At 38.1% G+C, this 12,537-nt stretch overlaps 1 pseudogene; it reads right to left on the bottom strand.

Annotated features, from left to right (window-relative positions):
* Nucleotides 1–12,270, bottom strand: part of LOC101699643 (olfactory receptor 2T27-like) — a 63,693-nt pseudogene extending 51,423 nt beyond the window's left edge.
* Nucleotides 12,271–12,537: the final 267 nt, after the last annotated feature.

The following is a 12,537-nucleotide window of genomic DNA, read 5'->3' as shown; positions in this document are numbered from 1 at the left end:
CTCTGTCCACAGTGAGCTGATTCAGGGAATCCAGGGGTAGGCAGAAGCCATGGCAGAGGAAAGTGTGGACCCAATGGAGGTAGCAGGCAGGAGGAAGAGCCAGGGAAAAGAATCCACTCTTGCAGCTGATGCACCTGCAGCCTCCTCCATCCAGGTGGCCTCCTAACAGCACAGTGGGTTCCTGAGCTTCTCAGTGAGTGAACCCACTCTGAGCACACCACTGAGATCTATCACCATCACAGTTAGAAGGCTGTGAGAGGAACTTTAGATCTGAACCAAAGTGGAGTCTGTGATGTGGTCACAGGGCTGTGACACAGCTGGTCAGAGCTAGATGAGCACACAGCACAGGGTCCACTCTTCCTGTGTGAAGTGAGTCAAAAGGCTTTCGTAAGAACTGAAAGGATCGTCAAAAAGTTGCTGTTTACCACATCTGTGTGTGTGTGTGTGTGTGCGTGTGCGCTACAGATGGGCACAAGGGTGCTTTTTGTGTATCTCAGATACACTCTCAGGTTTCACAGGTATATGTAAATTTTCACCTGTTATCATTTTTAGTACATATTTGCAGCACATAATGTTCAGTTCCTGGTTTGGATTTGGTACATGACCATAAAATGTCTCAATTCTTTCTTCCATTCCCCTTTCCTCTTCTCTTTGCCTGCCCTGCATCTCTAAATTCCTTCCTATTTCAGAAAGATCTTGAGCACTGTATTCTATTCACTTTCATGGAGATTTCTTAGTGTTTTCATTTGTATAAACAATGAATAACAACTTCAGGCCAACTGTACGGAGATAACTGAGTTACGTGCTGCAGGGAGGTGGCCATGGAGCTAAGCTGCCAGTGCTGGCTCTGAAATTGGTTTCAGGAGAACATTAGTCCCAGAACTTTCAGACCCAGTGGCCTCATAGACCCCATGCAATGGGCAGGCTCCTCATCACATTGGGGAGCTGACCACCATGTCCTCCACAACCTGAGGGCATTGCTACTGCACAAGTCAGGGACTCTGAGCTCGCCTCCTGCTCTGTTTCACCAGCTCCTACCACATCACTGGGGCAGAGTAACCATGACACTGAAGTGGGGGTGTTCTGAGACTTCTGACTCCCACAGTGTCTCAATGTTACCCAATACCCCTCTTCTGCAAGTAGCTCCTGACTGTACATTCCCACATGTGGCCCCCTGAAGTGAATTTTTCCCCAAATGCTAACCTGCCTTGAGGCAGGAACTACTTTCAGATTCAAATTGACACTGCTCTGGAGATTATGATAACCATGGGTTTTTCTAGGTCTGTTGCTGCTAGGATGTTTCCACCTGGACTGTAGGCACTCTCTGGCCTTCCTTTGAGCTGGCTTAGTCAGGATGTGGAGAAATCCTTTCAGGTTCATGTGTCTACCATTACACTGATGCAAAAGACCAGCAAGGTCAGTACAGAACAAAATCGTCTCCCAATATTTTTCATAAATACAGGTACAAATGACAACAAAATACTAACAGAATTCCAAATGAAGTAAAGATAATGTGCACCATAGTCAACTGAGATTTACCCATGGGAGGCAATCTTGGTTGAATTTATGCAAATCAATGTGTGATGCACAAAATTAACAACAGGAAGGACAATGTATAGATAATCTCAAGAGATTCAGAAAGTCATTTCACACAGTTCAACACACTTTATGATAAATACTCTCAACAAGTTCAGTGAAGGAAAAGTGTACCTCAGTGCAACAAAGACATAGATGAGAGTCCACAGCAAACCTCCAGTCAGTGGTGTAAACCTGGAAAGTTTTCATCAAGATCTGGAGAAATGGAAGGATATCCACTCTTCCCTTTCAGGCAAGGCACCACTGAACCCCATGAAAGTGACTGGAAAACAGAGTAAGAGCCAGACAAATAGAGAAAGGAAAACATGAGATTCTTTGTTTGCTGATGATGTGCTCGCATGGAGCATACCCTAAAGAGTCCATGAGAAGATTGTTAGGAATGATCAGCACATTTTTTAGAGTTAAAAAAGAGAAAAAATTAATAATATTTTGGTACAGTAATTAAAACTACCAGAACAGAAATTACAAGTAAATCTTATGCATAATAGTATAAAATGGATCATTCATGTGTAATTGTCAGCAAAGTAGTGAAAGATGCAAATACTGAAAGCACTTAAATATCAATTAAACAAATAGAAGATGACATGAATACGGGAAACAGAATCTGAGTTACTAGATTGTAAGAATCAAAATTGTTAAGATGTCTAACATGCTAAAATTACCTACACATTCAACACAATTCTTTTCAAACTTTCAACTTTAGTTTTAATGAAAAAATGCTAAGATTTCTATGTAACAATAAAAGATGGCAATTATTCAAAGCAATCTTTTTTTTTTTTTTGTACCAGGGATTGAACTCTGATCCTTGCACTTGTGCAGCAGGCGGCAAAACCCCTGCGCTAAATCCCCAGCCCAATTCAAAGCAATCTTAAAGAAAAATAACAGAGCTGGGATCATCAGACTACTTGACTTTTAAGTCTCATACAAATTTATTGTGATCAAATTACTCTGAAACTAGCATAGAAAACAGACACATAGGTACATAATTCAGGAGAAAGAGCCCAGAAATAAATCCTCATTAAAAATCAGTTGATTCGGTATAAAGTGCTGAGGACAGAAAACAGAGAAAGAAAATATGGCCTCTTCAAGAATGATAGTGAAGCATTTGATATTCACAACTAGAAGAATGAAACAGCATCGTTATCTGATATCATATACAAAACTGAACCTGAGAGCTTCACCTAAGAGTTTACACTGTGTAAATGCTGAAAGAGAACATAGGAGAACTGCACTCCATTATTCAGCAGGGCAAAAACCTTTTGGATGTGACTCCTAAAGAACACAAAACAATGCAAACCAGATAAGCAAAATTCACATGAGATTGCACTAAACCAAAGGGTTTTCACTGCAAAAAAAAAAAATTTAGTGTAATGAGACAACTCACAAAATGGAAAAAAATGTTTGCAAATATATACTGATACTTGACTGACATGCAAAAGTATTAGGGAGTGAAACAATGTGATTCAAAGAAAACAAATAATCTAATCCAAGAATTGAAGAGCACCTACATAGACATTTCTTGAAAGAAGACAAAAAGTCATCAATAAATACATGAAAGATGTCTTATTACCATCAGTCATCAAGAAATGCAATTAAAACAAATAGGAGACATCACTTCACATTGGTAGGATAGCTATTGCCAAAAAGACTAAAGATGACAGTGTGGATGAGGTGCAGAGTAAAATCACCCTGGGAATCATTGTGAATTAGCACAAAGAGCATGGAGAACAGCATGAAGATCCTTCAGAGCATAAACCGTGCAACCATTAAAACAGTTACTACCTGACAGAAGAATCCCATCCCTGAGCATGTTTCCAAAAGCACTGAAATCAATCTACTGAAAGAATGTCTGCACTCCTTCCTCATTATTCCATTGTTCACATAGCTAAGAGCAGAAGCAACCTAGGTTCCCTCATCAGATGAGGGGTAAAGGTAATGAGCTGAAATGGCAGAAGCCCTTTCCTGGGCACCAACATGACTGCTGCTGGAGGACTCTGATACAGGAAATCACCCAGGCTCAGAAATACAAACAAACCATGATTCACTTATGTGTGGAATCTAACAATGTTGAATTTAAAGATTTGTAAAATAAAATTAATGTTATCAGATGCAGAGAGAAGGGATTGATGGGTCATGTGTAAATATTGATCAATGTATACAATATTTCAGTTAAATAGAAAGAACAAGCTTCAGTGATATATTTTCATACAAGGGTTATCTTAGTAGTAACACATTATGTATTTTTAAACTGCTAGAAAATAGTAGATTTCAAATGTTTCACACCCAAAATGATAAGTGTAATATGTGATACACTTAAGTCAGCTCATTTAAACAATCCACACTTTATGAATTATATCACAGAGTCTCACTGCATCCCATAAATACATTCAATTGTTATTTTTCAATTACTAAACAAACAAATTTACAAAAAATAAAATATTGCAGAAAGCAAAACTACTCTGGAGAAAAGACTTGCTTTTCAAAATTGAAAAAGTTGAATGTGTAATAGTATATTAACTAAAAATATACAAAAATTACAGTATGAAATATGAATCCTCTGATAAAATAATGTGTTCTTGGTAAAGTCAAAACAAATAAATACTGGAGTGTCATAACTTTATCAATTAACCATGGAAATTAAAAATCAGTCTATTTATTCATTCAAATATCTGCAGGAAAATAAACCAGGACAGAAAGCTTACATGTAAATATAGATATAAATGAACAATATGGCAAAATAAGCTCAAACAAAAATATTCAACAGTTCAGAAATGATAACCCTGCACCTTTACAGGACTTTTATGTATATATGATTTAAACAGTGATATTTTTCTTTGAAAATAGTTATGCAGATGACCCAGGTAGAGTTATATTTTGAAAAGACAGATGGACATGTTAGATTTTTGGGGGCAAATATTTCACAACAATGCAGAAATCAAACCAAGATTTGCACCTTAGACTCACACAATTTCCAATGTCACTTATACCTATAAAAAGCTGGAGAACAGATCCCTCCACAATGATAAAACATTGAGAGTTGAGGTTTCTCAGGCATGAGAGGAGGGTGAGCCATGTTCAGACCTTCACTAAGATGTGAGCTCTGGAAGATAGGAGGTCCATGATGCCAAACACCACTCATTTCTGTGAGGAGCAATAAGTAGAGAGATGTAGGGAACCTGATGCACCTGTTGTTCCAGTGCTGGACTGGGGCTAAATGGGCCCCAGTGACTCCATGCTGAGATTTTCCCAGACAGGGCATCTGGACAAAAATACAGGCAAATTTGAGATTCAAATATGAGAAACAAAATTGTTGTTAATATATGTTTTATCCACCAGGATGTAGGTTTAGCTCTTGAGAGTAAAAAAAAAATACACCCTATTTTGAGTGAATCAATATTTATGTGTTGTTTGATGAAGAATATGGACACACAGTACAAGCCTTATCTATTGCTCTTCAGGGAAATTCCAGTAGCAGTTATCTTTCTATCTTTCTCCATGCTTCACTCTGATTCATGCTCTTCATGGCACAAGAAGTTTCAATGGATCAAGCATGACCTGCATGTTTTCATCTGGATTACAAGGAGAAACCGAACACTTCCAAGTTACAGTCTTTTGGAAACTCAGATTTTCCTGTCTTCATTTTCAATCAGTGAGGAAAGGGTTTTAGCAGATGCAACAAAGGGGGCTGTGAGGAACTCAGTGTTAATTGCCCCATTGTGTCCTCAGGCCTGTGTTGTCCCCCTGTCTAATCCCCTTGTCATTTATCCCAGACTGAGTGGAAGAGAGAGTACAAAGACAACAGTGCAGACAAGAGGGTCTTCTCACAGGGCCACTCAGTGTGCTCCAGGTTTGTCAGATCCAGCGCCTGATGTTCCTTCAACAGCACAGGTGTCTGTTAAGGTTGGACACATAACACACGCCCTGTTCCTTATGGTGCCTAGCTATTTTTAGCTCAAAGTGATCTCAAATATTTTCAAAACATTTTACCAATGTATACCACATGTGTAGTATTTAAGAATGCATGTATAAGACACACAAGAACTGCACCAGATATTTGAGACATAGACTTGTACTAGATCATAACAAGTACAGACAACAAAAATATACAGACAGCTAGAAAGAGATCATCCACAGTTGTAGATCTGAATTTAATAATATACATCAAATATTAATTAAAAACTTTAAATGAGAGTTGAGGTTTTTTGTTTTAGTCAAGAAAAAGATTGATTTGGAACTGACAAAATCTACTGAACATTCTCCATAGGGTAGCATTGATCTCCTTGTTGCACAGACAGTAGAAGATGGGGATCACGAATAGGGTCACCATGCTGTAGAACATGGTATTCAGCAGATTTTTAAGGAATGGTTTATTTTCAATGGAACCTAAGACAGCCACAAACCCAAAGTTGAGAAACAAAAGGAGAATGGCCAGCTGTGGGGTACAGGTGTACATGGCTTTGTTATGGGCTACCACAGAATACATCTTAAGCACAGTTGAAAATATGTTAACATATGACACAAACATAAATGCAGAACATACCGAGACAAGGCAAACACACCAAGGAGTATCAATTCAGGAAACTTGACATCTGTAGAAGAAATCCTCAGAATTTGAGGTATATCACAGAAATACTGCTGGATCACATTGCTCTTGGTGAAGAGAAGCCTGAACAGAGTGCCTGTGTGGATAGCAGAGTAGACCAGACCAGAAACCAAGGAGCCATCTGCAGTCTGGGAGCACAGACTTGGGGTGATGATGAGCTTGTAGTGCAGAGAGTGGCAAATGGCCACGTAGTGGTCATAGGACATGACCACCAGGGAGGCAAATTCTACCTCTGCAAAAAAATATAGAGGAAAATCTGTGTACCACACTCTGTCAGGAATATGGTCTTACTGCTGCTCATGGAATTCACCATAGCTCTGGGAGCAACAACAGAGATGCTACCAAGGTCTAGGAGGGCCACATTGCTTATAAATAAAAGTGCATGGGAGATGGCAGACGTGTGTCTGTCACAGTGACAGTGACAGTCAGAATATTCCCTGTTAGTGCTCCCAGATAAATTACTAAGAATAGCACAACTTGCAGAACCTGGAGCTCCCGGGAGCCTGTGACATCCATGAGGAGGAATTCTGTGAAGATGGTGAGGTTGTCCATGTCTGCCCGCCTGCAGTGGTCTCTGCAGAGTCAGGGGTTAAAGTGAGCACTGGATGCTTTGAGCAGAATGCAGCACACCCATCAGAACTACAAAGTAAACTCTAATCAGGAAGTCAGGATAGAAAGCATGCATGCAATAAATTATTTTGAAATCAGGTGAGTATATGTATTTTTATTTCACTTTTCTTTCACCAAACTACTAGTATCCTGTTAATTTCAACATTTATAGTATGAGATTAGTAATCAATATAAAGAAAGATAAACTAGTCGCTTATAGCTAAACAGATGCAACTCAAGACCATACTCTTAAGTGAAATAAATAGGACCCATGGGTGTAAATACCACATTGTTTCTCTGGTGCTAGAAATTAAGTATAAATGAAGACTTAAATGTGTAATAGATAATGTGAAATGGAAAGACAATATTTAAAGTGGAAGGAGAACTAGGGGAGGGGTGGGGGAAAGGAAAGAAGGGAAAATGAAAAAAGAAGGAACAAATGGACACAAAGCTTTTGTAAATATTGAGGGGTGAGTGGCGGAAAGGAAGCAGAGGAATGGGGAAATATAAAAAGCAAGATAGGTCATGTGCAGGTACAAATTTCCAAAGATGAATGTGATCATAATGTGTACCTAATTTGTAGCAATAAACTCAAGAAATAAAAAAAATTAATAGTTAAAATGAAATGAAGCCCCAGCAATCTGTCATTTTTTGGTACTTTAAAAATGACTTTTCTAATTCTACCAGGACACCATTTGCTTCAGCTTTGCATAGCAATCCAAGACCTACTCTATGGAAGTTTCTGTAACAATCCCAGGTGTTGGGAATCCCAGATCTGCTCCTCATTCTTTAGGTCCTGTGGGAATGGCTCTGATGCTGCTCCTTCTGTGGTTGATGCTCTCCTCAGTTTTCCCTAACAGATCTAATGTGTGAACCTGAGCTTCCTTTGAAAATGACTTTGATCTAGAGGACACCAGGGCAGTCACACCACCCCATTCTCTCACTACAGAAGCTCTTCCAGACCTGTGTGTGAGCCCTTTTTTCTTTTTTTTAAATTTATATATTAATTGGTACATTTTAGGTATACAATACATTTACATTTATCATTGGGTGTTTGTATCTGAACATGATGTATCTTATTTTCTTATTTTTCCCTAATTACCTATGTGCCCTTCACCCCCTCCACCCTTCCTTGTTTACATAGACTTTGTTTCCTTTTTTTTCTTTCTTTCTCATAATTTTTCCTTTCCCTTCTTCCCTTTCCCCTTCCCCCCTTCCCGCCACCACTACACCTTTGGACCTTTTCCTATTTCAAATTATCAATTATTCATTTTAATAATTTTCATCTTTATTTACACTTTCAGTTTCTCACACTAGAGAAACTATTTGGTATTTAAACATGTTTGTCCTATTTATTTCACTTAACAGTATAGCCTCAATATGCATCCATTTAGCTGGGTATCTTCCCCAAAGTATTAAAAGAATCATACCTTTTTTTCACCATTTGCACCATCATCTATGCAAATAATTATTTCATTTGGTTATACAAACTCTATTTTCCTAATGGGAGTGTTCAGGGTGTCCTCACCTTGTACTTCCCTATCTGCTTGTTTTATCTTAAAACAAAACAAAATAAAATCAGCTTCAAGTTCTCCTCCAAACTGAAACTTTCTGTTAGGCATGGATTCTAACATTTGATGAGGTGCTAACATTGTCTCCAAATCTGGCCTCTACTTAGTCTCTGAGATTTGGTGAAAATCTCCTTATTCTAAAATCATTGTTTAAAATTTACTTTATATATCTGTGCTTTTTGTTCTTGTTCTTGTTCTTGGAATTGAATTCAGGGCCTTGTACTTGTTAAGTAGGCACTCTGCTGCTAAGCTATATCCCTGGCCCCACCTGTGCTTGTTGTGAAGTATGAACACTTTGTTTGGAGATGATCTTTTTAGTACTAAAACTAGTTACAAGAAAAGATATAATATCAGCATTATTTTATTTTCATTGGTAAAAATATGAGAGGAATTATAATATTGAAACTTTTAGCACCTTTATTATTAAATATTTTGGGGTGATTATTTTGCCATTAGAAAGATATTTACTATTTTTCTGCTTTCCATGCAAAAAAAACAATGATTCATTTACAGTTGTACATTTGTATGGCTTTTCAGTATATTACAAAAATATTTTACAAGATTGTTTTGTCTGGTAATCTTTTTAATACCATGTCATTTCTTCTTTTAGTCTGATTTCTCTACTAAAGAGAAAATCCTTTTGCAAGAGAATATTACTCTCTAATCCAAAACCAGCTGTTAATGTTGATAGAACTAACATGGTATAATTTACTGATACAAACCACACTTGTGGCTATTTTTCATTTCTTTTACCAAAGTCACAGAGATCGGTCAATAGAGGCCTGGTGCCCTCCATCTCTCCTGATGACTGTCCTTCGTCTCTGTGCAAGCAATCATTCCCATTTTCCTATGCTAATTCACATCTCCCTTGGTTTTCTCACCCTGCATCTAGGTCCTAAACAGAGGGGAATCCAGGGATTCCTACTCCTCTTCTTTTCTTCTATGTATTGTTTGAGTGATTTTTAGTTTTTACTTCCATATGTTGTTGAATTTTTAGAATGATGAACATGTATATTTTTATAGTCAGAAGAATACTAATCAATTAGCACTGTTAGTCATTTACCATTTGTAAACATGTTATATTTAATCTTTTCCAGGACTTTTATTAGATACATGCTATTACTATCTTCATTTTACTAATGAAAAACTGAGGCAGAGAGAGACAGGTAATTTTCTGAAGCTATACAGCAGGAAAATGGCAAAGTCAGGATAGAATCCAGGCATTCTATTTTAACTACTATATATATTGCATAAAAATTTTTATATGAGACAAAGGGAAGTAAATCAGTAAGAACCCAAAGATGAAAAAAAAATGATGTATATTAATATTAAATTTGGTAGGAGTTACTAACAGTTGTATATTCTGTTAGGGCCAAACAATGTATCTTGGGATCTTGTCACATTCTCACTAATAAAAATTTACAAAGTATCCAAGTATTATTGCAGTGTATTCTCATGCATGACCAAATTCATGATCATTTAACAGTGCTTTCCTTTTCATATATATTGTTTTGCTCAGCAATGTTTAGTGTTTCCAGAAATTATGCACCTACATTATTATGAATTTAGAAACATCGTCGTTTGCCTGGGCCAAAGTAAAAACAATACATGGCATTGCCAAGCAATGGATTTACAAAAAGAATTCTTTAAACAAAATCCACAGAAAATATGAAGCCAAAAGGCTTGGGATTGAGTTTGGATCCTCCATCATTTACTGGCTCTAAACCATGTCTTCCATATGTAGATAATGGCAGCATTGCTATCCACTCAGTACTTCAAACTTGGATTCTTTTTTTGGTACTGAGGATCAAACTCAGGTCCTTGAAATTGCAGGGCAGGTGACAGAACCACTGAGCTAAATCCCCAGCCCAAACTTGGAGTCTCTCGCTCTTCTGTTTTCCTTAACCTTCAAAATCCAAACGATCACTTAGTTTTGACAAGTCTGACTCCTACTGCTTCTTAATTCTTAATTCTTCATCCTCACTTTGTTTTCATCTTCACTGTTTCTAGTCCAACAGTTTTCCAACTAATCCACTTTCTCCACTGTGGCTTCCTCATTGGCTCCTAAGCACTCACTGTGCTTAGGAGCTACACAGCATGGAAGGGTGGGCTTTCTGGATATCTCGCTTGCTGTGCCTCACCAGTTCCCTTGCTGGCTTCCAGCATTCCAGCAGTGATCAGAACAGATTGGACTGAGCTGTGGCTCTTGGGGCTGGTTGTCTTCCATGTGCTCTGCGTGCTACTCACCCATCCCAGAGATGCAGAGTACAGATTGGTCTCTCTTCCTGTGCCTTGTTGGTTTAGTCTATTGAGCTGAGTATATCAATCCTTTGAAGTGGTGGTGGTTTTCCGAAACCAGTACTTTGATTCAAGGGGAATGATCCTTTCTTGGTGCCACTGTTGCTCAACACCATGATTGTCATGCAAGACTATGGTGATGAATGACCCGGAAACCTCTGACCAGTAATCTCAGTGGAAACGTCAAAATGATATAGGGGGAACAGATGTAACTCCCAAAATTTCTAAATATCCAAAATGTGAATTTGTGTTCTCTAAAATCAAAGAATGAATTCTAGAAAGAACAGAGGTTAAGAGTAGGAAAAATTTATTGGGAGAAAGAAAGCTTCTGACTAAAGAGAGACAGAAGGGGTACCGGAAAGTAGGTTGCACCTTCCTCAGTGTATTATGAAATTATTTCACTCATGACACTAGAAAGGTCATCAGCAAAGTGGTGGTTGTTAATTCCTCATAAATTATTAAGTGGGGGAAATATAATAGTCTATCATGGATAAACCCAATGTGTAAGATTTCATGCTTATCTGTGTATTGACAGGTACCTGCAATCATAACTCCCATGAATGTGAGATACTTTTGTCTCCTTGGAAAGGAGGCCCTGTATCCACTCCTCTCTCTTACCTATCCTCCTCCCACTTTCCTCTTCTCAACCCAACACTAGGCTACCACTAAACCACTGCTTCCATATTTTTTCCTCCTCTGCATTTTGATATTAGTGAACTGTAGAATATGAAGTCTCTGTAATTTGCTTTATTCAATTCCCTAATTTTTCAAGGTAATCCATGCTGTAGCCTATATCAGAAATTCAGTTGGCTTTGTAGTCAAATAATGTAATATGATCTGATCAACACATACAAATGATTTTTAAATTTGAAAAGATCATCACAGTAAAAGACACATTGGGATGAACACTCCTCAGAGCCTTCCCATGTCTTGCAAAGCACCTACCCCACCATTCTTGTCACTTTTAAGCAGCTCTGGAAGTCCTCTTTTGTGAATGTGTGTAGTTGTGCTGTCCTATTTGCCTTGATATCCTGCATTGCTTCAAAATATTTACATTTCATAATTACTTCGACTTTGGGGAGGACCCCAAAGTCACAAAATGTCAGATATGATGACTAAGATGGATGAGGACAGTGTCATGTTTTATGAGCTGTCTTTCTGTTGGATGGAGCTTGGCACCAGCACTCAACATATTTATGATCACACCTCATAGAGAACTCACAAAACAGGACTCCAGATCTACTTCAGTAAGTGGAGAAGGCTGGTATGAGGGTGTTGGAAGTGAAGGTGAGGATTTTTAAGTGGATTAATGCCAATGTGTCTTTTATTGTAATCAATTGTAAAAATTTTAAATCCACACTGTATATTGTGATCATGCCCTGTATATAGCATATATTGTTCATCTATTAATGAATTAGTTGACATTTGGCTTCTTTCTAAGTTTTGTCTACTATAAACAATATTGCTATAAACACTTTATAAGTTTTGGTGCTTACCTGTACTTCCAACGCTTTTGGGAGTGGAATTGTGCAGCTGAGGTAGAATTCTCAGGTCACAGGATAGCTCTGCACTTAATCTCCTGTTGAACTCCATACTATCCCAAAGTTGAGGGAGGAGTTGGGGAGGTCCCAATTCCTCCACATCTTCCCCACCACTTGTTGTTATCCCTTTAATCCCATCCTTTCCTGTGGGTGGGCCTATCACCTCACTCTGGGCTTCATTTATACTCTGATGATAAATCATGTGAAGCATCACTTTATGGACTTTTAGACATTTGTAAAACTTCCTTGGAATCTGTCTGCTTAGATCTTTGCCTATTTCTTATTGGATACTTTGAATTTCATTGTTGAGTTACAGGAG

This window comes from Heterocephalus glaber, unplaced genomic scaffold, assembly GCF_053883595.1.
Source record: "Heterocephalus glaber isolate CG9 unplaced genomic scaffold, H.glaber_assembly_v1.0 deba00001673, whole genome shotgun sequence".
Taxonomy (NCBI): domain Eukaryota; kingdom Metazoa; phylum Chordata; class Mammalia; order Rodentia; family Bathyergidae; genus Heterocephalus; species Heterocephalus glaber.
This window is presented reverse-complemented; position numbering and strand designations above follow the sequence as displayed.